We start from the raw sequence: 21,750 nt of genomic DNA, 5'->3' as shown, positions 1-21,750 counted from the left end.
AAAAATAATGGGCTTCCCTGTATTTTGATTGCCAACCAAGGTAACGGCAGGCAGATGGGGGTGGCAACCCATAGCTGTCTGCTTTATCTGCGCTGAGAATCAAAAATACCGCGGAGCGCTACGTCATTTTTTTAAAGATTTATTTTTACAGCACTGTGATGTCCAGCAATCAAAATACAGGGAAGCCCATTTTATTTTTAGTTATTTAAATAAATAATTAAAAAAAATATTTATGGGCTCCCGCTGCATTTTTTGTATTGCTAGCTAAGGGTAATCCAAGCAGCTACTGGCTGCTAACCCCCACTGCTTGGTGTTACCTTCACTGGCAATGGAAAATCCAGGGAAGCATTTTTTATTATTTTTGCCAAAAAACTACAAAAAAAGGACGTGAGCTTCGCCATTTTTTTGTATGCTAGCCAGGTATAGCAGGCAGGTGCTGGAAGAGTTGGATACAGCGCCAGAAGATGGCGCTTCTATGAAAATGCCATTTTCTGAGGCGGCTGCAGACTGCAATTCGCAGCAGTGGGGCCCAGAAAGCTCAGGCCAACCTGTGCTGCAGATTCTAATCTCCAGCTGCCTAGTTGTACCTGGCTGGACACAAAAATGGGGCGAAGCCTACGTCATATTTGTTTTCTAATTATTTCATGAAATTCATGAAATAATAAAAGAAGGGCTTCCCTTTATTTTTGGTTCCCAGCCGGGTACAAATATGCAACTGGGGGTTGGGGGCAGCCGTACCTGCCTGCTGTACCTGGCTAGCATACAAAAATATGGCGAAGCCCACATAATTTTTTCAGGGGGCAAAAAACTTCTGCATACAGTCCTGGATGGAGTATGCTGAGCCTTGTAGTTCTGCAGCTGCTGTCTGTCTGTATGGAGAAGAGCAGACAGCAGCTGCAGAACTACAAGGCTCAGCATACTCCATCCAGGACTGTATGCAGAATTTTTTGCCCACCAAAAAAATGACGTGGGCTTCGCCATATTTTTGTATGCTAGCCAGGTACAGCAGGCATCCACGGGCTGCCTCCAACCCCCAGTTGCCTATTTGTACCCGGCTGGGAACCAAAAATATAGGGAAGCCCGTTTTTTTTTAATTATTTCACTTATTTCATGAAATAATTAAAAAACAAATGACGTGGGCTTCGCCCCATTTTTGTGTCCAGCCGGGTACAACTAGGCAGCTGGGGATTGGAATCCGCAGCACAGGTTAGCCCGAGGTTTCTGGGCGCCTCTGCTGCGGATTTCAGTCCGCAGCCGTCCCAGAAAATGGCGCTCTCATAGAAGCGCCATCATCTGGCGCTGTATCCAACTCTTCCAACAGCCCTGGAGCCGGGTGGCTTGTTGGGTAATCATGAGTTAATACTGGCTTTGTTTTACTAGCCAGTATTAAGCCAGAGATTCTTAATGTCAGGCACGTTTGACCCGGCCATTAAGAATCTCCAATAAAGGGTTAAAAAAAAACACCACACAGAGAAAAAATACTTTAATAGAAATAAATACACAGACACATTAGAGACTCCATCTTTATTACCCCCTGTCAGCCCTCCACGATCCTGCTCTTCTGTCTTCTTTCTTTCTGGTGTAGTAGTAGTGAGGATTGTAGTGAGGAAGGATGAGGTTCACCAGCTCATCACTTGGGGCTGGGTAACCTCATCCTCACTACAATGCTCACTACAATCGTGCAGCCTTCACTCCGTGAGTGATCAGTGCTGGCTGTCAGCGGTAACAGCGGTAACGCTGACAGACGCGTTACCATAGCAACGGTGCTCTCGGAGCCGCGGTTAGCGGTGACGTCACCGCTAACTGCGTTGCTATGGCAACGGTGATCTCCGTTAATGACCGGCTGTGTCAGCCGGTCCCTAACGGAACGGGGAGTCGACCGTGTGCTAGAGCATGTCGCCGGTACACGGCGATACACATATGTGCACTGTGTACCGGAGAGATGCACTCGCAGGTCCTACATGACGTGTCATAGTCATTTGACCAGTCTGTAGCCAATGAGATAATAGCCACGTGACTGGTCACATGGTAATTTTGACGTCACGATAGGTCCTGCATCTCTGCTGGCAGTGCCGGTCACCGGGAGGATTCAGCGATCATCGGATGGAATAGCGGCAGGACACAGAGTGCAGAAGGGATCGCGAGGACCGGTAAGTGTTATGGCAATGTTTATTAACTGTTTGTGTACATTTATAATGCATTTTTATGTGTTTGTGATTGCCTCCCATTATAGCCTATTGGTTCTAGTTCGGTTCGTCGAACGTTCGACGAGCCGAACTCGAACGGGACCCCCGTTCGGCGAACTGACCTCGAGCCGAACCGGGACCGGTTCGCTCATCCCTAGACAAGAGCACCTGGTATAGGACGGAGTTCAGATCGTGCAATCTGAGGGCCTTTTTGTACTTTAGGATAGTTAGTTCTCCGGCTGGGTTCGCGGTGCACAGGATGTTAGTTCACCCCTCGGCTACTTCTAGTTGTGATGGTTAGTAAGGGGATGGCGGCCAGATTAGTTGCCAATGCTCTTGTCACCTTTTACCAATGATTTGTGGTGGTCTTACATAGTTCCGGATCATAACAGTGACGTGCGCCTTGAAACGCGAAGCTGCGGTGTCAAAGTCTCGTTCCCACCATTTTCCGCCATCTTTGGTGCCAAAATACTATCTTCCAGAGCAAAAGCACGCGAAGCCGAAGCCCCGCCCTTTGTGTTGAGAGTTTGGCCGGAACCTGAAGTTCCCAGAGTGCCCCAGCGCAGAAGTGAGTGGCTGGCAAAAACCAAGGGGGCGTGACGGCATGCAGCAGTGGAAGTGGAGCAGGGACGCCAGGAATCTCCCATAACGTTCCCGGGTACCGCAGAGGCAAGATGGCAGCACGAGACTGGTCACCAGAGCGCACTGCTCCTGGAACCGCGACTTGGATCGTGAGATTGAAGTCCCGCGCGAGGAGTGGGTAAGCAGCTACCCAGCCTCGGTTGACCGGGCCTATACGACTGCGGGGTCCGGTCCGTCCCCGCCCGCTGCAAGCGCTCCACCACCATCACCCTCGTCCTCGGCGGATGCCGAGCTGCCAACCCCAATCCTGGCAGCAGAACCTATAGTCCCCATATGCAAGGAATGAGCTGCAGAGCCTCCGACCCAACCACCCGACCAGGTCACGACAGTGGTTACCACAACACCGGCCCGACCGGACTCGGCTGCGTCACCGGGCCCGTACCCTGATACAGAGCACCCGAACTCTGCACTGCGGAGCAGTCTGGCCGTTTTCCCATCATGGCGGAGGCGGAACCTTAAGAGCTACCAGCTCTGCTGCTGCGCGGAATCCCAGCGGCTGCTGGGGCCGCAGAAGTGTACTGTAGCGGACGGGGGCCGGGCTGCTGCAGGGGCTGCTCGGATCCGGGTTCGTTACTGTACTTTGTATGTTGGGAGCTGTGGCCCGTGAAATCTGAACCTTGGGATCTCTGTGGGTTCTGGTGGACACCCTATCCCCCACGTTGGGCTGCCGTTTCGCTTTCTGGGCTTACTGTGGAACAAGGCCTGAAATCTTGTTCCCGGCTGGTCAATTGACAAGGGGCTTGAAACCTTCCTCGCCCTAGGGTCCAGGCACGCCGTCTGTGCACGGCCTCCGGACCGGATTCCCGCTGTCGGCACTGGCGGGCTACAACCCTGCCCTGGTTTACTTAAGGTCTCCCGTGACCGGATCTCCATCGCCTGTGGTCCTGCTTGCCATCTACCACCTAGTCCGGTAGTCCAGCGGCCCCAACCCCTTACTCCGCTGCACTTCACACCCTTCCACTTCAACTCTCAGTACTCGACTCTGGCTCAGCTCTAACTGTTGTGGTCCCTCCCCTGACACCTTAGGATCCATAGGTGGGCGCTCCCATCCGCCTGGTCCCGCCCACTGGTGTGTCCCTATTGTTATGGGAGGTGACTAGGCTTTACTGGCTGGTGTTGTGCACCTGGGTGTGGGTTTTGTGTTGTACTGCCAAGGAAGATGGAGTTTTGTACCTGAGAGAGATTTGTATAACCTCTGTGACTACCAGGTTTTGCCAGGGCGTCACACTCCCCCTTGGTTGAATACAGCCCGTCCTCGGGCTGTCCGGCCACTGACATTTTTTCTGCTTTTGCAATTGAAAAAGATAACAAGTAAACCATTTCAAAACGTTTCATTCCCCGGAGGGAAGGCACATAAAAAACCCCATTTTTAACGTTACGAAACTGTCCTGAGGAAAAGAGGTAGCGGAACCAGCTACCAAGTCCATAGAACAACATTTTACAGACGCTGCTGCTGTTCCCATTACGGGGCACGGCTTCTGTGCTCCTCCTCCTGCTCAGGAGCTAGGCCCACTCGGATGCCCTCGGCGCCGGCTACGACCGGCCTCACATACTGCCGTGGGCCCCACTGATCAGTGGCCTGGTCCGCTTCTCTGCAGGTACACTCTGGCTGCCCCTCAGCCGGGACGGGATACTTGTGAGTGGCTAGCGCTGCCGCCGGGGTAGACTTTGGGTCGGATGCTGATGCTGCCTCCGTTGCGGCCGGGCGGACTGCCAGAGCCGACGTCATCACTGGTGTGGCCAGGCTGGGGGCCGGGGTTGATGTCATCAGGGTTGCGGCCTGGCTCGGGGCCGGATGAGATGTCATCGTGGTTGCGGGAACGGGACTCTCCGCACGCTGCTGGGACATCTTGCCGCTTGGTGTCCAGGAACGGGTTTCTGCAGAGTCCTGGTGTCCCTGCACTTTATCTTCTCTGGTCCCATGCCTCTTTTTCCTGCCCTCCACCTTGGTTTTCGACAACAGTCCACTGTTTTTTGCAACTTCCTGCTCTGGGGATCACTGGGTTCCACCCGCGTTCTTGGGGGGGGGCTTCAGATTCACGCTATTTTCAGAGAAGAAGATGGTGAAGTTGTTCTTTTTGGCGCCAAGTATGGCGGGCAAGATGGCGGCAGTCCGAAAATGTCAATGTTTCACAGGCTAACAGTTCAGAAAAGGCGCACTTCACCCAGGTCAATGGATGGGGTAAGTATCCTGTTCGTGACGCCAGATTCGGGTTCTTGCGGACGAGGGCTGGGCCGCTGCAGGGGCTGCTCGGATCCGGGTTTGTTACTGCGGCTCGAGTGGTAGCCGGACCCGGGCTCGTACGGCCGTCCGTCCTCACAACCGTAGGAAGGGGGTATTTACAGAGGATTGATTTGTCAGTGACGCCACCCGTGGGTTGCGGTGAGAGTTGGGAGCACCGCCGCTGCCTGGTGATGGGACGCCCGGGACTGATGGAGCGGGGCAGCCAGATGGAATCCCCTCCATGGGTAGGGGAGGTGTAGTCCCGGGGCCCAGGTGAACGGGAATGGTGGTTGCGGAGAGGGTCATGCAGGGTTGGACCGGGGATGGATGGTGTACTCATAGTTCCAAAGAATTGCACACAAAGTCCAGTGGTAAACCAAATTGCCAGAATTGGTGTATTTGGGTCCCACACCCTTGTGTAGCAAACAGGGGTCCCTTCCTCCTGCACTCAGTGTTTGTGTCTTCAATGGGATGACTCCGCTTGGAACAGGGAGGTCCACTCCCGGTACTTTGTATGTTGGAAGCTGTGGCCCGAAAAATCTGACCCTTGGGATCTCAGTGGGTTTTGGCGGACACCCTATCCCCCGCGTTGGGCTGCCGTTTCACTCTCTGGGCTTACTGTGGAACAAGGCCTGAAACCTTATCCCCGGCTGGTCAATTGACAAGGGGCTTGAAACCTTCCTCACCCTAGGGTCCAGGCACGCCGTCTGTGCACGGCCTCCGGACCGGATTCCCGCTGTCGGCACCGGCGGGCTACAACCCTGCCCCGATCCACTTAAGGTCTCCCGCGACCGGATCTCCATCGCCTGTGGTCCTGCTTGTCGTCTGCCACTTAGTCCGGTAGTCCAGGGGCCCCAACTCCTGGGTGTGGGTTTTGTGCTGGACTGCCAAAGAGGATGGAGTTTTGTACCTGAGAGAGATTTGTACAACCTCTGTGACTACCTGGTTTTGCCAGGGTGTCACAGTACCTACGACACATACCGGTAAGGGAGGCGAGGCCGGACGCTGACACCCCCTACTGGGAACGACAACAGCTCAAGTTGCACCTGGAGATGACGACACGAGATCAGCGATGACGGGAGATTGCTGCCCGTACCCAAAGAGAGAAGGAGAACTTGAGGAATGCCACCTCCCGAGTCAGAGGACATCGGTAACGAGGTCTTGTGGAGCGGTTTGATCCCGAGCGAGGATGGGAGTTTGTTTGGGAAGCGGGCCTCACGCCAGGTGTGTTTGTCTCCCGGAGAGATGTAGAGGAGCATCTCCCGAGGGGGCACCCGGGCCGGAACCTGGAGCCGGGAGAGGTGGTATCGTTCACCCGGCATTGTGGAGAGCGGGGCTGGTATGCCTTGGATGCAAAAAGGCTTGTTATGATCGATGAGCAGTTCATGCCTGCTTCCGCTGTAGATTACAAGCATTAATGGTAGCGGTACCAGGCTATCGGAAGTTAAAATATTAAATCTGTGTTTTCTTTTATTATTTTCCTTAGTTTGTTATTTTCTTGGAAAAATTATAAGTGATGTTTATATGAAAAATGATAATTACCAAGTTTTAATCAACTGTGTACCTCACCTGATTGAAAAAGTTCATATAATGTTTGCACCTGATGTATGGACTTCGCATTTTAGTAGTAAAAATAGACCATGGCTGCGGGACTGGTTGCGGCCAGCACGGACTTGTGCTATTGTAAATAAGTTGCACCTCCTGTGCCTACCAGAGTCGTCCTTTTAAATCCGGGACTTTAACCCTGTGACGGACCCCAAGTTTGAATGCAGCGGGTCAGGTTTGTTTGGGTGGCGGATTAATGGGATCCGGGACATTGGAACTGGACTGTCGCAAGAAGGGGCTGCAACAGAGCAGGTTGAGCCCCCGCTATCAATACAACCGGTAGTGTTCCACGGGTTTTTCAAAAGATGAACTCTAAGGGGTACTTTGCACGTTACTACATCGCTACTGCGATCTCGTCGGGGTCAAATCGAAAGTGACGCCCATCCGGCACCGGTAATGACGTTGCAACGTGTAAAGCCTAGAAGCACCGATAAACGATCGCAAAAGCGTCGAAAATCGGTGATCTGTGTAGTGTCGGTCATTTCCATAATTTCGCTGCAGCGACAGGTACGATGTTGTTCCTTGTTCCTGCGGCAGCACACATCGCTGTGTATGAAGCTGCAGGAGCGAGGAACATCTCCTTACCTGTGTACCGCCTGCAATGAGGAAAGAAGGAGGTGGGCAGCATGTTTACGTCCCGCTCATCTCCGCCCCTCCGCTTCTATTGGTCGCCTGCCGTGTGACGTCGCTGTGACGCCGCATGACCCGCCCCCTTAGGAAGGAGGCGGGTCGCCGGCCAGAACGACGTTGCTGAGCAGGTAAGTGTTCGCTATGGCAGCTATCACAAGATATTGCATGTGCGACGGGGCGGAGACTATCGCGCTCAGCATCGCTACAATCGGCTAGCGATGTCGCAGCATGCAAAGTACCCCTAAAAGTTTGTTATAGTTGAAACGTTTAAGTAATGTGCCTCCCCTGTGAGGGATGAAATGCTAATAAAAATGTTATTTCTTTTTTGCTTTTTCAGTTACAAAATAATCCTCTGGATGTCCTGTAGCTCGGGGACGAGCTATGTTTAACCGAGGGGGAATGTGATGCCCTGGAGTATTCGAGTCGTCAGGGTTCTGCACAATCTGCCCTCCCCGTGCAGGGCTCAAACTCCCATGGTTCTGGGTCTCTATCCTGCAGTACTACCTTCACCAGCATTCACAAATCGTAGATACATCTTGCACCACACCTGTCAGACACACCAGTGGGCTAATTAAGCAGGAATAGGGCCGCCCACCTAGGGGTCAGGCAGGGAGGTGGGAGGTGTCAGAGTAGTCGAGTAGTAACCCTCGAGCTGTGAGGAGCTCTGAAGAAGCTGGGAGTTGTAGCTCCCAGGGGAGAAGCAGACTAGGTCGCAGACGGTGGTCTGGACCTAGAGGAGTCGGACACCCGGTCTCAGGGGATTGAGGCTAGGTGCCTGGAACCCGTCAAGGAGGACGTTCAGCAGCCTGGTCCTATCACCGGTCCGGGACTGAAGGCACGACGGGGTATACGGACCCTAGGTCGGGGAGAAGCTTCAGGCGACCCGGCAATTAACCTCCGGAGGACAGGGCCTTTATGGACTGTTCCCACAAAGCTCAGAGATCGGGGGCACTAGCGCAACGAGGGGGAGAGGGCTTTCCTGGCAAACGGCCCACTGAAATCCCAAGCGTGAGCTCCTGAGAGCAGGCTCCTTCACTTAGCCACAGTGGGGAACGGGGCCCGGGAAGCTCCAAACTACCGGGCCACAATGGACAATCTAAATTTTGTGCCAGGAGGCAGGCCACGGACCACCAGGCAGTGCTGCAGGAGACGGGACCTGGATGAGCTCCCCTCAGGAGACAGCGGCAGTCAGAGACTTGGTTTACCCTGTTGTCAGCGTCTACTTTATTGCTGAGTGAGTACCTGACTGACCCCTGCAACCAGTGAGTCTGCGCTCCTCTTGCACCCCACACCTTCATCCAGAGTCCTGGGGCCTTCCCCTACCCGTGGAGGGTAACGTCATCTTGCTGCCCCACTCCATCACCCCGGGTACTCCCAACGGCAGCGGCGGTACTCCCAATTACCGTACACCACGGGTGGCGTCACAAACTATACCAATCTCCTGTAAATACCCCCCTTTTCCATTTGAGTGTGGTCCCTAGCCCCTGGGTCCGGAGACCCTCGAGCCACGAGTAATCACCACTCCCGAATCCGAGCGGTTTGGTCCGCTGCAGGGGCGGCACAATTACATCTTCTAAAATTTAATATGGGAAAAAACAAATACATCATTTTTTCTCCATCTCACTCAACTTCTCTACCAGACCTACAGTATCTATTGCAAGAAATTACTCAACACTTTACCCTTCTCCCATGTCTGCTTTTTGGATGTAACGTTTGAGTTCTGCTGTGTCCTGGAGACCACACTTCCAAGATTTCATCACCTCCTGTTGTATGAAATGCAAAAACATGTCTAAAACCATCCTTTACTCCAGTCACCAAAAAATTTAGTATGCTCTCATAATTTCTAGCTTTAATTACCGCACCTTCCTTCCCTATGACCTTCCAGAAGCACTACAATATCACCTGATGTGTGTGTGTGTGTGACCTGATGTGGGTATTATTTAACTTTTTTAGCTGCAGTTTTGAAGTAAGTCTTATATTAAAAGCATACTCCAAAAAAGCCAAAAATTCCTGCTAAGGCTTATTTTCGGAGCAGGGCTTATTTTCGGGGAAACACGGTAGCTGGCATCTGTGTTTATATATTATCCTCCTATTATACTATTATCCATATAAACACTGTAGTTAAACTCTGACAATGGCATTTAAATGGAATGACGAAACGCTGATAGGTTACCATGGCTGCCAGTGGCCTCCGGAAGGAAGACGTGGCTGTTTTCTCTATATGCTATATTAGGCCCGTTTCACACGTCAGTGAAAAACACAGACGTTTTTCACTGGCGTGTAAAACACGCACATGTCCCTGCGTGTGCCGAAAATCACGGCACACGTGGGTTGTCTAAGTGCAATCCGGGCTCCGTTCTCCGTGGCCCGTGATTGCACTTAGAGATTCACTCACCTGCGCCCGCTCCCGCTGTCCATGGTGCTGATCGCTCCCGCGGTGCAGCATCTGGCCGGCGGTGACCCCTGCAGGAGCTGCTTCCGGGTCGGAATATGCGCGACAGTAATCAGCCGGCTTAGAAGCAGCCTGCTGCACGGGCTGCAGAGGACATCGCTGGACGCTGGGTGAGTTAAAATGTTTTTTATTTTAAAAGCACGTTTTTTTCTGGCACGTGTTTCACGGACCACACCACTGCGTTGTCTGTGGAACATCAGTGATGCCAGAAAAAAATGGACATGTCTCCGTGCAGCAATCACGCACACGCGGGTACGCTGCATGGAGACACGTGCAGTGAAAAATCACTGACGTGTGAGCAGACCCATTCATTATAATGGGTCTGCGTATGTCAGTGATTCTGGTACGTTTAAAAAAAAGCACAAACGTCCCAGAATCACTGACGTGTGAAAGAGGCCTTACTATGAGTAGTATATAGTATAAGTGATCTGATGATCACAGGCCTAAGGTCCCTAACAGAATAAAAAATAAGGGAAAAGTATTGCAGATTCAATAAAAAAATAAATTAATTGTAAGATCAAGTCACATGAAGATACTAACAAATAAAGTAACAAAACCAGAAGTATATAAAAATAAAAATTGTGCATATATATATATATATATATATATATATATATATATATAAAATGTAAAGCTGAATGTGTGTATGTATGTGTGTGTGTGTGTGTGTGTGTGTATGTCCGGGATTGGCATCTGCACCGTCGCAGCTACAGCCACAAAATTTTGCACACTCACACGTCTGGACCCCGAGAGCGTCATAGGCTATGTTTTGAGGGGAAATTTTAACCCTGCGCTTTACAGTTATTCGCCAAAAAACCTGCCTCCATTAAAGCAAATGGAGCTGGGAGCCAAAGTGCAGCCAGAACTTCAGAAGAATGCGCAGCCACGCCCTTATATGGAATGTTGGCATGTCACAATAAAGCCAGGGACAGGGACAGACACAGACAGGGAAAGAGGCAGACACAGACAGGGTAAGAAACAGACAGGGTAAGACACAGACACAAAGAGACAGACACAGACAAAGAGACAGACTGACAGGGAAAGAGACAGACAGGGAAAGAGAGGGAAAGAGAGAGACAGGTTAAGAGACAGACACAGACAAAGAGACAGAGACAGACACAGGGAAACAGACAGACAGGGAAAGAGAGGGAAAGAGACAGAGGGTAAGAGACAGACAAAGACAGGTTAAGAGACAAAGAGACAGACACAGGGAAAGAGACAGACAGGGAAAGAGAGGGAAAGAGACAGACAGGGAAAGAGAGGGAAAGAGACAGACAGGGAAAGAGACAGGCAGGGAAAGAGACAGGCAGGGAAAGTGACAGAGATAGATAGACAGACAGGGAAAGAGATTGAGACACATGGAGAAAGAGACAGAGACAGTCAGAGACAGACAGGGAAAGAGACAGACAGACAAAGAGATAGAGAGAGAGACAGAGAGATATATACAGAGGGGGAGACAGACATTATAATTACATTTATATTTATTTGTTTTGTGGTTTTTGTGTGCTGAATACATTTTTGTTAATACATTCTATTTTGTTAACAGCAGTTATTAACCCGGGCGAAGTCGGGTAGTGCAGCTAATATATATATGTATATATATATATATATATATATATATATATATATATTTGACACCAGAAGTCTACATACATTATCTAAAAAAGACAAATATGCATGTGTTTCTCACTATCTGACATTAATTCAGAATAAACCTTTCCCATGTTAGGTCAATTAGGTACCAAAATTATTTATATTTGCCTCATGGCAGAATAATGAGAGAGATAATGTTTTAAGCCATTTTTTATTACTTTCTACAAAGTCAAAAGTTTACATACACTAAGAGATGTCATGTCTTTGGAAGCTTCTGTTAGGTTTGTTGGCAACATCTGAGTTAATTAGAGACACATGTGTGGATGTATCTGAAACACACTGCTTCTTTGTGTAGCATCATGGGAAAGTCAAAAGAAATCAGCCAAGATCTCAGAAAGAGAATTGTGGACTTGCACAAGTCTAGGTGCAATTTCCAGATACCTGAAGGTGCCTCGTTCATCTGTACAAACAATTATATGCAAGTAGAAACATACCGCTCAGGAAGGAGACGGGTTCTGTGTACCAGAGATGAGCGTGTTTTGGTCACACATGTGCATATCAAGCCAAGAACAAAAGCAAAATACCTGGTGAACATACTGCCAGAAGCTGGTAAGATTGTGTCATTATCCACAGTGAAACAAGCACTGTATCAACATTTGATGAAAGGCCACTCTACCAGGAAGAAGCCAATACTCCAAAAGAAACATAAAAAGCTAGATTAATGTTTGAATATGCACACAGGAACACAGACCTTAATTTTTGGAGACATGTCCTGTGGTCTGTTGAAACTAAAATTGAACTGTTTGGCCATAATGACCATCTTTACGTTTAGAGAAAAGAGGGAGAAGCTTTGAAGCATAAGAACACTATCCCAACCGTCTAACATGGGGGTCGCAGCATCATGTTGTGAGGTTGTTTTGCTGCAGGAGGGATTGGTGCACTTCACAACATACTGTAGATGGCTTCATGAGGTAATATATATATTTTAAATATAAAAATTAAAATCCCAAACACTTTCCCCCATAAAAAAATTGAAAAAATATTAAAAAGAAACATATTTGCTATTGTCCATAAAAGTCTTATTTATCAAAATGTAAAATTAGTTAACACGATAGGTAAACAGTGTAATATGAAAAAAAAAAAACAGCAGAATTTTGATTTTTCGGTCATGTCTTGTCCCTAACAAATATGTATTAAAAATGATCAAAATATCCTATCTATCCCAAAGTTTCATCAATAAAACTATATGCTCACCCTACACAGCAATAAGCCCTAACATAACTTTATCATGGAAAAATAAAAATGGCACGATTCTTGGAAAATAGTGACACAAGCTGAAATGTATTTTTTACAAGTTTCTGAAAAAATTTTTTCACTACTTGGAAAATCGATACAAATTTGGTATTGCCGTAATCTTACTGGCCTGGAGAATATTGAATCAGTCATTTTTTATTGCAAATGAACTATGTAAAGACAAAATCCAGAAGCCCATTACGAAATTGGATTTTTTTTTCACAATTTCAATAGATTCCGAATGTTAAAATAGTGTAATTCAAAAGCACAACCCATCCTGCAAAAAAACCCCAAACTGTCATAAGTCTATGTGGATAGCAAAAAAAAAAAAAAGTTATGAGTATTGGAAAAAGGGGAGGAAAAAACAAAAAGTGCAAAAGTGAAAAATCACCCGGTCTTTAAAGGGAACCTGTTATGCACACAAACGGTATTAACCTGCAGATATGGAATTAATCTGCAATTTTAATAGCGTTTTGAACCTGCCTCCTGCCGGCACTTAGAGCCCCATTGCCGGGAGGAAATTAACTTTATTCCACCTGGCAGTGTTCTTTTCTCAGTCTAAAGGGTGCTTTACACGAGGCGAGCTATCATGCGATGCATCGTCGAGGTCACTGTTTTCGTGACACACATCCGGCATCGTTCACGACGTCGTCTTGTGTAACACCTCCGAGCGACGCAGTATTGCTCACAAATCGTGAGTCGTGTACTCGTCGCTCAGTTTCAAAATATTGTTTGTTTAAAATGGTGCCGGTTGTTCATCGTACCCAGGGCAGCACACATCGCTCTGTGTGACACCCCGGGAACGATGAACTCAGCTTACCTGCATCCAGCGGCACCCGCCGGCTATGCGGAAGGAAGGAGGTGGGCGGGATGTTTACGTCCCGCTCATCTCCGCCCCTCCACTTGTATTGGCCGGCAGCTGTGTGACGTCGCTGTGACGCCGAACGTCCCTCCCCCTTCAGGAAGAGGATGTTTGCCGCCCACAGCGACGTCGCTCAGCAGGTAAGTACGTGTGACGGGGGTTTCACGACTTTGTGCGACACGGGCAGCGATTTGCCTGTGACGCACAAATGACAGGGGTGGGTACGATCGATCGTAAAATCGCACGATCGATCGACTCGTGTAAAGCAGGCATTAGGGGTGGTACCGGTGCAGGTTCAGTCACCACTCAGTACAGATTAATAGCGTTTTTTCACGTGACACTTTAACCCCTTTATGACCTAGGAGGTATATATACATCCTAAGTCACCTTCCTCCCTTTAATGCGGGCTCACATGGCGAGCCAATGTTTTTCCCCTCATATATGCTTATCTAATCAGCAGAGAAGTGTCATGATAGCTGGAGGTCAGCTGATGACCCAAATCGCTGTCATGACTCACTTCCTATGAACACTGGCTATTTCGCTACCCGCGGGGAGCGTAGTAGTGAACCCACAGGACCACAGAGGACTGTGGCAGCTGACCTCAGGAAAAGACTAGGACAAAGCTTGAGGAAAGGGAGAGCTTTATTGGTCAAAACATTCCTAGAATGGAAACAGAGTTTACATGCACCTAGCACAAGAAAGGTCCAGTTACCCAAAGGTATGGCTGAGAAGTAGAATACAACAGGTACAACCTGAGCATCAGTGGGGTCCAGACCAAAGTGAAGGTGGATGGTATCACCAAGCAAGGTCTTGGTCCAGTAGCAGGTAGGATGTAGATGCCCTCCATAGATGGTGCTTGATCTAGACTGGTAGGCTGAACTGGAGTAGTCACAACTGATCTGGTGTGAACTTTTTGGAACACTGGAATCCATGGCAAGGAATGAGTAGAAGACAGGGCCAGCTCTGAGTGGAGACAAGGAACAGAGATTAGGCACAGGGACATGGATAGACAACAAGGGCAGGGAACAGGGACCTGACAGAAGCAACGCCACACTAAGGGACAGGAAGATGTTGCTCAGGCACCTTCCAGAAGGGGAGGATGCCTTATATATCTAGTGCCTCTCTGCAATAGGCTGAGAAGCACTTCCAGGTTAAGGAGTACTGGCCCTATAAATCACAGCAGGATGTGGCGGGCATCGCCTAAGGAAGGTCCTGGAAGACCTGTTCTGTGTGCAAATGTTTCTGAACGAGCAGGCCACAGGCAGAGAGCTGGGGGAGGATCCAGGACTGCAATCCGAGTGAGTATCGTGTATGGAAGGAAGGACAGCGGGATGACAGACCATATGGAGCCGCAGGCTGGACGCTGACCTCCCCCTGCCCAGTAGGGATCAGACCTGCGGGTCCGGGCATGACACTGGCAGAGCATAAAATCCCCTAAAAGGACTAGTAAAATAAAAAAAAAAATAAAAGTTTTTAAAAATATGAAAAAATAAAAAAACTGAAAGTCAACTCACCCCCCCTTTTGCCTCATTGAAAATAAAACAATAAAAAAATGCACACATTTTGTATTGCCGTGTTCAGAAATGCCTGATCTATCAAAATATAAAATCAATGAATCTTATCGGAAAAGGGAAACGCTAAAATTACGTTATTTTGGTCGCCGCAACATTGTATTAAAATGCAATAGCAAACACTACCTAATGTCAATGACTCAGAGATCCAATCAACACCTTACTCCGACCATGCTTATGTCTCAGTCAGTTTCTCACTCCTGAGGCCGTATTGGCTTCACCGTACGTGGAGATTGAATGAATCAATTCTCTCCTCGGAAGAAAATAAGAAACGCATATCTGAATGTCTCCGTAATTATTTTGCAGAGAACAAGACACAAGATATTGCGGCCCCAATGTTGTGGGAAGCGCATAAGACGGTCATTAGGGGAGAATTGATCTCCATTTACTCACACCTCAACAAGCAGAGGAAATCGTTCTTGCAGACTTTGTATGCTGAGATTGCCACGTTGGAGGCTCAGCATAAAAAGTCCCTATCCCAACAGACATTAGAACTACTGACTGCGAAACGTGTGGAACTTAGGGATATACTCAATAAACAGTCGGCTAAATTTTATCTCGGTTGGAGGAATCGTATGTTCCTCCATGGGGATAAAGCCTCTAAACTTATGATGTCCCTGATAAAAAAAAGACAGGCTCGCACTTTTATACATGCAATTAAAACCTCACAGGGCCATCGTACGCAAGACTATTCCCAAATCTCGGACGAATTCCTTCGTTTTTATAAAAATTTATATCAAATTCGGCCAGAAGAGTCGGCAACGGAAAGGGACAAGAGGAAATGTGGTATACAAAACTACTTAGCTAAATTAAATCTCCCGAAACTCTCTAAAATACAGCAGGCGTCCCTGGGAAAACCGTTCTCTCGAGCTGAGGTTCAGTCCATCCTGTCCAGGAGCCCCGTGGGGAAGGCTCCAGGTCCAGATGGCCTTCCCATTATCTATTATAAAATTTTTTTTGACATCCTGGGGGAATACCTCTTAGCATCATGCAACGCTTTACTACACGGCGATCCTATACCTAAGCAAGCACTAGAGGCGCATATATCATTAATACACAAAGACGGGAAAGATCCGGAGTGTTGTGGAAACTATAGGCCCATCTCACTCTTGAATGTAGACCTAAAGATATATGCTAGCTTAATTGCTAACCGAGTGGCGGGTATCCTTCCAGATCTCATCTCCCCTGAACAATCGGGATTTGTTAGAGGTAGAGAGGGGAAGGATAACGCGCTGAGAGTAATAAACTTAATGCAACACGCCAGGACCCATAAGCTGCCTCTGGTGCTGCTGGGAACGGACGCTGAGAAGGCGTTTGACAGGGTGGACTGGACCTTCTTGCAGGGGACGATGGAGGCCTTCAGTTTCCCTCCAGATACCATACGCGCAATCCTACAGATGTACACATCCCCCACGGCCAGGATTAAGATAAACAATACTCTCACAGACCCCCTCGACATTAAAAATGGCACAAGACAGGGATGCCCCTTATCCCCCCTACTCTTTGTCTTGGTCATGGAGCCACTGCTAACTTCCATCCAGCAGGACCGGGAAATCGAGGGGTTCAACCTGCAGGGAGTTCACCACAAGTCTGCCGCCTTTGCCGACGACTTGTTGGTGGTAATGTCCAGGCCGGAAAGGGGTTTCCCTGCCTTTATGAAATTACTAGAGGAATACGGCCACTGGTCTAACTTCAAAATTAACCTATCTAAATCAGAAGCATTAAGCATTAATATCGCCAGTAAAGTTACTAAGTCTCTCCAAAACTCGTTTCCTTTTCGATGGCCAAATAGTCACATAACATACCTAGGCATTAAGCTAGGGAAAACCTTCAAGTCCTTGTTTGATCTCAACTACAAGCCCCTTCTTCCTAATCTTACCGCACAAATAGCCTCGTGGAAGGCTCCCTTTCTTTCGTGGATGGGCCGGAAAAACTTAATTAAAAGCATTATACTCCCAAAGTTTATCTACCTCTTTCAAATGTTACCCATACCAATTCCCACAGCTTTTCTCTCTCAATGTAACTCTTTAATCTCCAACTACGTCTGGAATAAACATAAACCGAGAATCAACTTTCAAACATTGAACCTTCCAAAAGACAAAGGGGGCATGGGATTACCCAATATATCGTTATATTACCAAGCCGCCGTCCTTTCCAGAACGGTAGACTGGATCAGACGCCCACCGAGTAAATTGTGGATATCTATAGAAGAATACCTAGCCCCCACCCCTCTACGAGCTATGTTACTTTCCCCTCCTAACCAGAAAGATAAAAGAACCATTACAAATGAACTAACGAGAACTCTTTTGCACAAATGGAAGGAAAATAGGGAGATATTGGCCCCACCTCTTTCCCCTCTAACCCAAGTTTCAGACATACTAGACGCTGATGTAAATCAAGCCGCGTCCACGAAGTCCACATTCCTGACCAATGTGAATGTTCCGTTAGCTGATCTTTTGGTAGATGGCTCTTTGATATCTGAACAGGAGATGGGTACGAACCCTTTCCTCGCTAGGCTCACATTTCTCCATCATACGAAATTAAAACATGTGATCCACCCATTATTACCTCATACCCATCTCGACAGACCTTTAACTACATTTGAATCTTTCTGCATGCAAACCCGGGCCCCCAGAAAAATTCTTTCTAATCTATACCATACCCTGCTTACAAAAAAACTGGTGGTAAAGAGAGCATATATACTAAGATGGGAAAGGGACCTGAAAACTACATTTACCGATTTACAAACGAGCCAAATTTATAATGCCTCACACGGTCCGTCATGTTGTGTGAGAGTTCAAGAGAATTCTTTCAAAGTGATTGCGAGATGGTACATTGTTCCCACCTCGTCTAGTACGTGGAGCTCTTCCACCTCAGATCAATGCTGGCGATGCGAGAGGGACAAGGGAACATATTTACATGTGTGGTGGGAATGTCCGATTATCCAGACCTTCTGGCGGATAGCATCACAGTTAATATTTGACCTCACAGGCAAAAAAGGGGTCCTGGACCCTAGACAAATGCTTCTGAACTTCCCAATGTGGCCTAAAGATAAAGCTACTTCGAAACTAGCGTCATTTGTAGGCTCAGCTTGTAAACTTCTCATTGCCCAATTGTGGCGCACAACGAAAATTCCCACTCTCACGCAGCTCTTGCTGAAGATTGATCAATTATATCATGTTGAAGAACTTTCAGCCCTTTCACGTCAGAATATGCTCTCTTTCCTCCAGGTTTGGAAGGCTTGGCAGGCCTATAAGTCTAAACCCCAATTTTCAGTAATTACTTCGCAGACGGCAACATAGGGGAATGTGAGTCATCCTACCCCCCTCCAATGAGATGAAGGACAGCTGTCTGACCATCCCTACCACGGAATGAGTGGACCCAAGACCAAAATCCTCTCCTTTCTCCTTTCTCTTCTATCCCTTCCCCTTCTCTCTCCGTCTCTTGAACCCAGTAACTCTAATCCCTTAACTGAATTTCATGCGATATAAATTTGCTCTTCTAGATTCCAGCTACCCCCCCCCTACCCCTAGTTCCTATGATACTTACTGTTAAAAATTGTTTCATATTAATCCAGAAACCAGGCTAATAATCTAGATCGGACTTCCCCACGGCCTGATGGCTAAGTCTATTATTTGGATAAGCTCAGACAACACATAAGTAGTCTGAGTCATAGAGATAAAATGGGAAGCATACGATACAGTTGCAATAATATTAGTTAAGACTGTGCTTTCTGTTGACTGTGTATTCTTATTTTTTGCTTCAATAAACAAAACATTAAAACAAAATGCAATAGCAAACGATCAAAACATTGTATCAACCCATAAATGGTATTATTAAAAACATTAATTCAAGACAGAAAAAATAAGCCATCACTGAGCCCCAGACCCTGATAGATGAGAATGCTACGGGTCTCAGAAAATGGTGACAAAAGCGTTACTCTCATTTTTTTTTTGTTTTTTTTTACAAAATTCTGATTTTTTTTTCTCCACTTAGATAACAGTAAAATTATATACTTTAAGTTTGATATCGTTGAACTAATACTGACCTGGGAAATCATAATGCCTGATCAGTTTTACCATACAGTGAACAATAAATAAAATAAAAACAATCATGCAATTACACTTTTTTTGCAATTTCACTGTGCTTGGAATTTTTCAGTACAATATGGAGCAGAATGAATAGTGTTGTTCAAAAGTACAACTCGTCCTGCAAAAGACAAGCCCTTACACGGAAAAATTAAAAAGTTGTGGCTCTTAGAAAAAGGTGAGGAAAAAACGAAAAGTGGAAAATGGAAAATCGCAAGGTGTTTTAAATAATAAGACTAATGATAATATATATATAGTAACTGTCTTTCTTTGAGTTTCTGTCTGTCTGTCTGTCTCTGTCTCTATCTGTCTGTATCAGTTTGTCTGTCTCTGTATCAGTCTCTCTGTCTGTCTCTCTCTATCTCTTTGTCTCTCTCTTAAGGCCCCGTCACACTAAGCAACATCGCTAGCAACATCGCTGCTAACGAACAACTTTTGTGACGTAACAGAGATGTTGCTAGTGATGTTGCTTAGTGTGACATCCAGCAACAACCTGGCCCCTGCTGTGAGGTCGTTGGTTGTTGCTGAATGTCCTGGGCCATTTTTTAGTTGTTGCTGTCCCACTGTGAAGCACACATCGCTGTGTGTGACAGCGAGACAGCAACAACTAAATGTGCAGGTAGCAGGAGCCGGCTTCTGCGGACACTGGTAACCACGGTAAACATCGGGTAACCAAGAAGCCCTGTCCTTGGTTACCCGATATTTACCTTCGTTACCAGCCTCCTCCGCTCTCACTGTCAGTGCCGGCTCCTGCACCTTGCACGTGTAGCAGAGTACACATCGGGTAATTAACCCAATGTGTGCTGTAACTAGGAGAGCAGGGAGCCAGCGCTAAGCATTGTGCGCTGCTCCCTGCTCTGTGCACATTTAGCTGCAGTACACATCGGGTAATTAACCCGATGTGTGCTGTAACTAGGAGAGCAGGGAGCCAGCGCTAAGCGGTGTTCGCTGCTCCCTGCTCTCTGCACGTGTAGCTGCGTGCGCTGGTAACCAAGGTAAATATCGGGTTGGTTACCCGATATTTACCTTAGTTACCAAGCGCAGCATCTTCCACGCGGCGCTGCTGGCTGGGGGCTGGTCACTGGTTGCTGGTGAGCTCACCAGCAACTCGTGTAGCCACGCTCCAGCGATCCCTGCCAGGTCAGGTTGCTGGTGGGATCGCTGGAGCGTCGCAGTGTGACATCTCACCAGCAACCTCCTAGCAACTTACCAGCGATCCCTATCAGGTTGGATCGTTGTTGGGATCGCTGGTAAGTTGTTTAGTGTGACTGGGCCTTTACTCTGTGTCTGTCTGTGTCTGTCTGTCTCTCTGTCTGTCAGTCTCTTTCCGCGTCTGTCTCGTTCCAGGTCTGTCTCGTTCCAGGTCTGTCTCTTTCCTCGTATGACTCTTTCCCCATATGTCTCTTTCCCCGTCTGCCTCTTTCCCCGTCTGCCTTTTTCCCCGTCTGCCTCTTTCCCCGTCTGTCTCGTTTCCCGTCTGTCTCGTTTCCCGTCTGTCTCATTTCCCGTCTGTCTCGTTCCCCGTCTGTCTCGTTCCCCGTCTGTCTCGTTCCCCGTCTGTCTCGTTTTCCGTCTGTCTCGTTCCCCGTTTGTCTCGTTCCCCGTTTGTCTCGTTCCCCGTTTGTCTCGTTCCCCGTCTGTCTCGTTCCAGGTCTGTCTCTTTCCCCGTCTGTCTCTTTCCCCGTCTGTCTCTTTCCACGTCAGTATCTTTCCACGTCAGTATCTTTCCATGTGAGTATCTTTCCACGTCAGTATCTTTCCACGTCTGTCTCTTTCCCCTTCTGTCTCGTTTCCCGTCTGTCTCGTTCCCTGTCTGTCTCGTTTCCCATCTGTCTCGTTCCCTGTCTGTCTCGTTCCCCATCTGTCTTGTTCCCCGTCTCTTTCCCCGTATCTTTCCTTGTCTCTGTCTCTTTCCCTGTCTCTTTCCTTGTCTCTGTCTCTTTCCCTGTTTCTTTCCCTCTCTGGCTGTCTATTTCCCTGTCTGTCTCTGTCTGTCTCTTTCCTTGTCTCTGTCTCTTCCCTTGTCTATTTCCCTGTCTGGCTGTCTCTTTCCCTGTCTGCCTGTGTCTTTCTCTGTCTGTGTCTGTGTCTGTCTACCTCTGTCTCTTTAACTGTCTGTCTCTCTGTCTCTTTCTGTCTCTCTCTATCCATCTCCCCACTGACATCTTATTACCTCACACATAAGCTTCTTATACTAACAATTAATTTTGTTCCTATATCAACCACTGACAGCTCTTATTAATAACCTAATAGCTCGCAGGTCCATTGACTTTAATGGAGGCAGGATTTTTGGAGAGTAACTGTAAAGCGTGGGGTTAAATTTTCCCATAAAAACATACTCTATGACGTTCCCTGAGTCACATGAGGCATCTGTGCAAAATTTCGTGATTTTAAATGCGACGGTGCGGATTTCTTTAGCGGATATACACACATACAGACACACACACACATACACTCAGCTTTATACAGTATATTAGACTAGCTGTAGTACCCGGGCGTTGCCCGGGATAGTAACTGTCTCTCCGTCTCTCTCCCAGTCTCTGTCTGTGTGTTGCTGTCTTTCTGTCTGTGTCTATGTCTCTGTCTGTATCTGTATCAGTCTGT

This window comes from Anomaloglossus baeobatrachus, chromosome 2 (genome assembly GCF_048569485.1).
Source record: "Anomaloglossus baeobatrachus isolate aAnoBae1 chromosome 2, aAnoBae1.hap1, whole genome shotgun sequence".
In the NCBI taxonomy this organism is placed as follows: Eukaryota; Metazoa; Chordata; class Amphibia; order Anura; family Aromobatidae; genus Anomaloglossus; species Anomaloglossus baeobatrachus.
Note: the sequence above shows the minus strand (reverse complement) of the source record.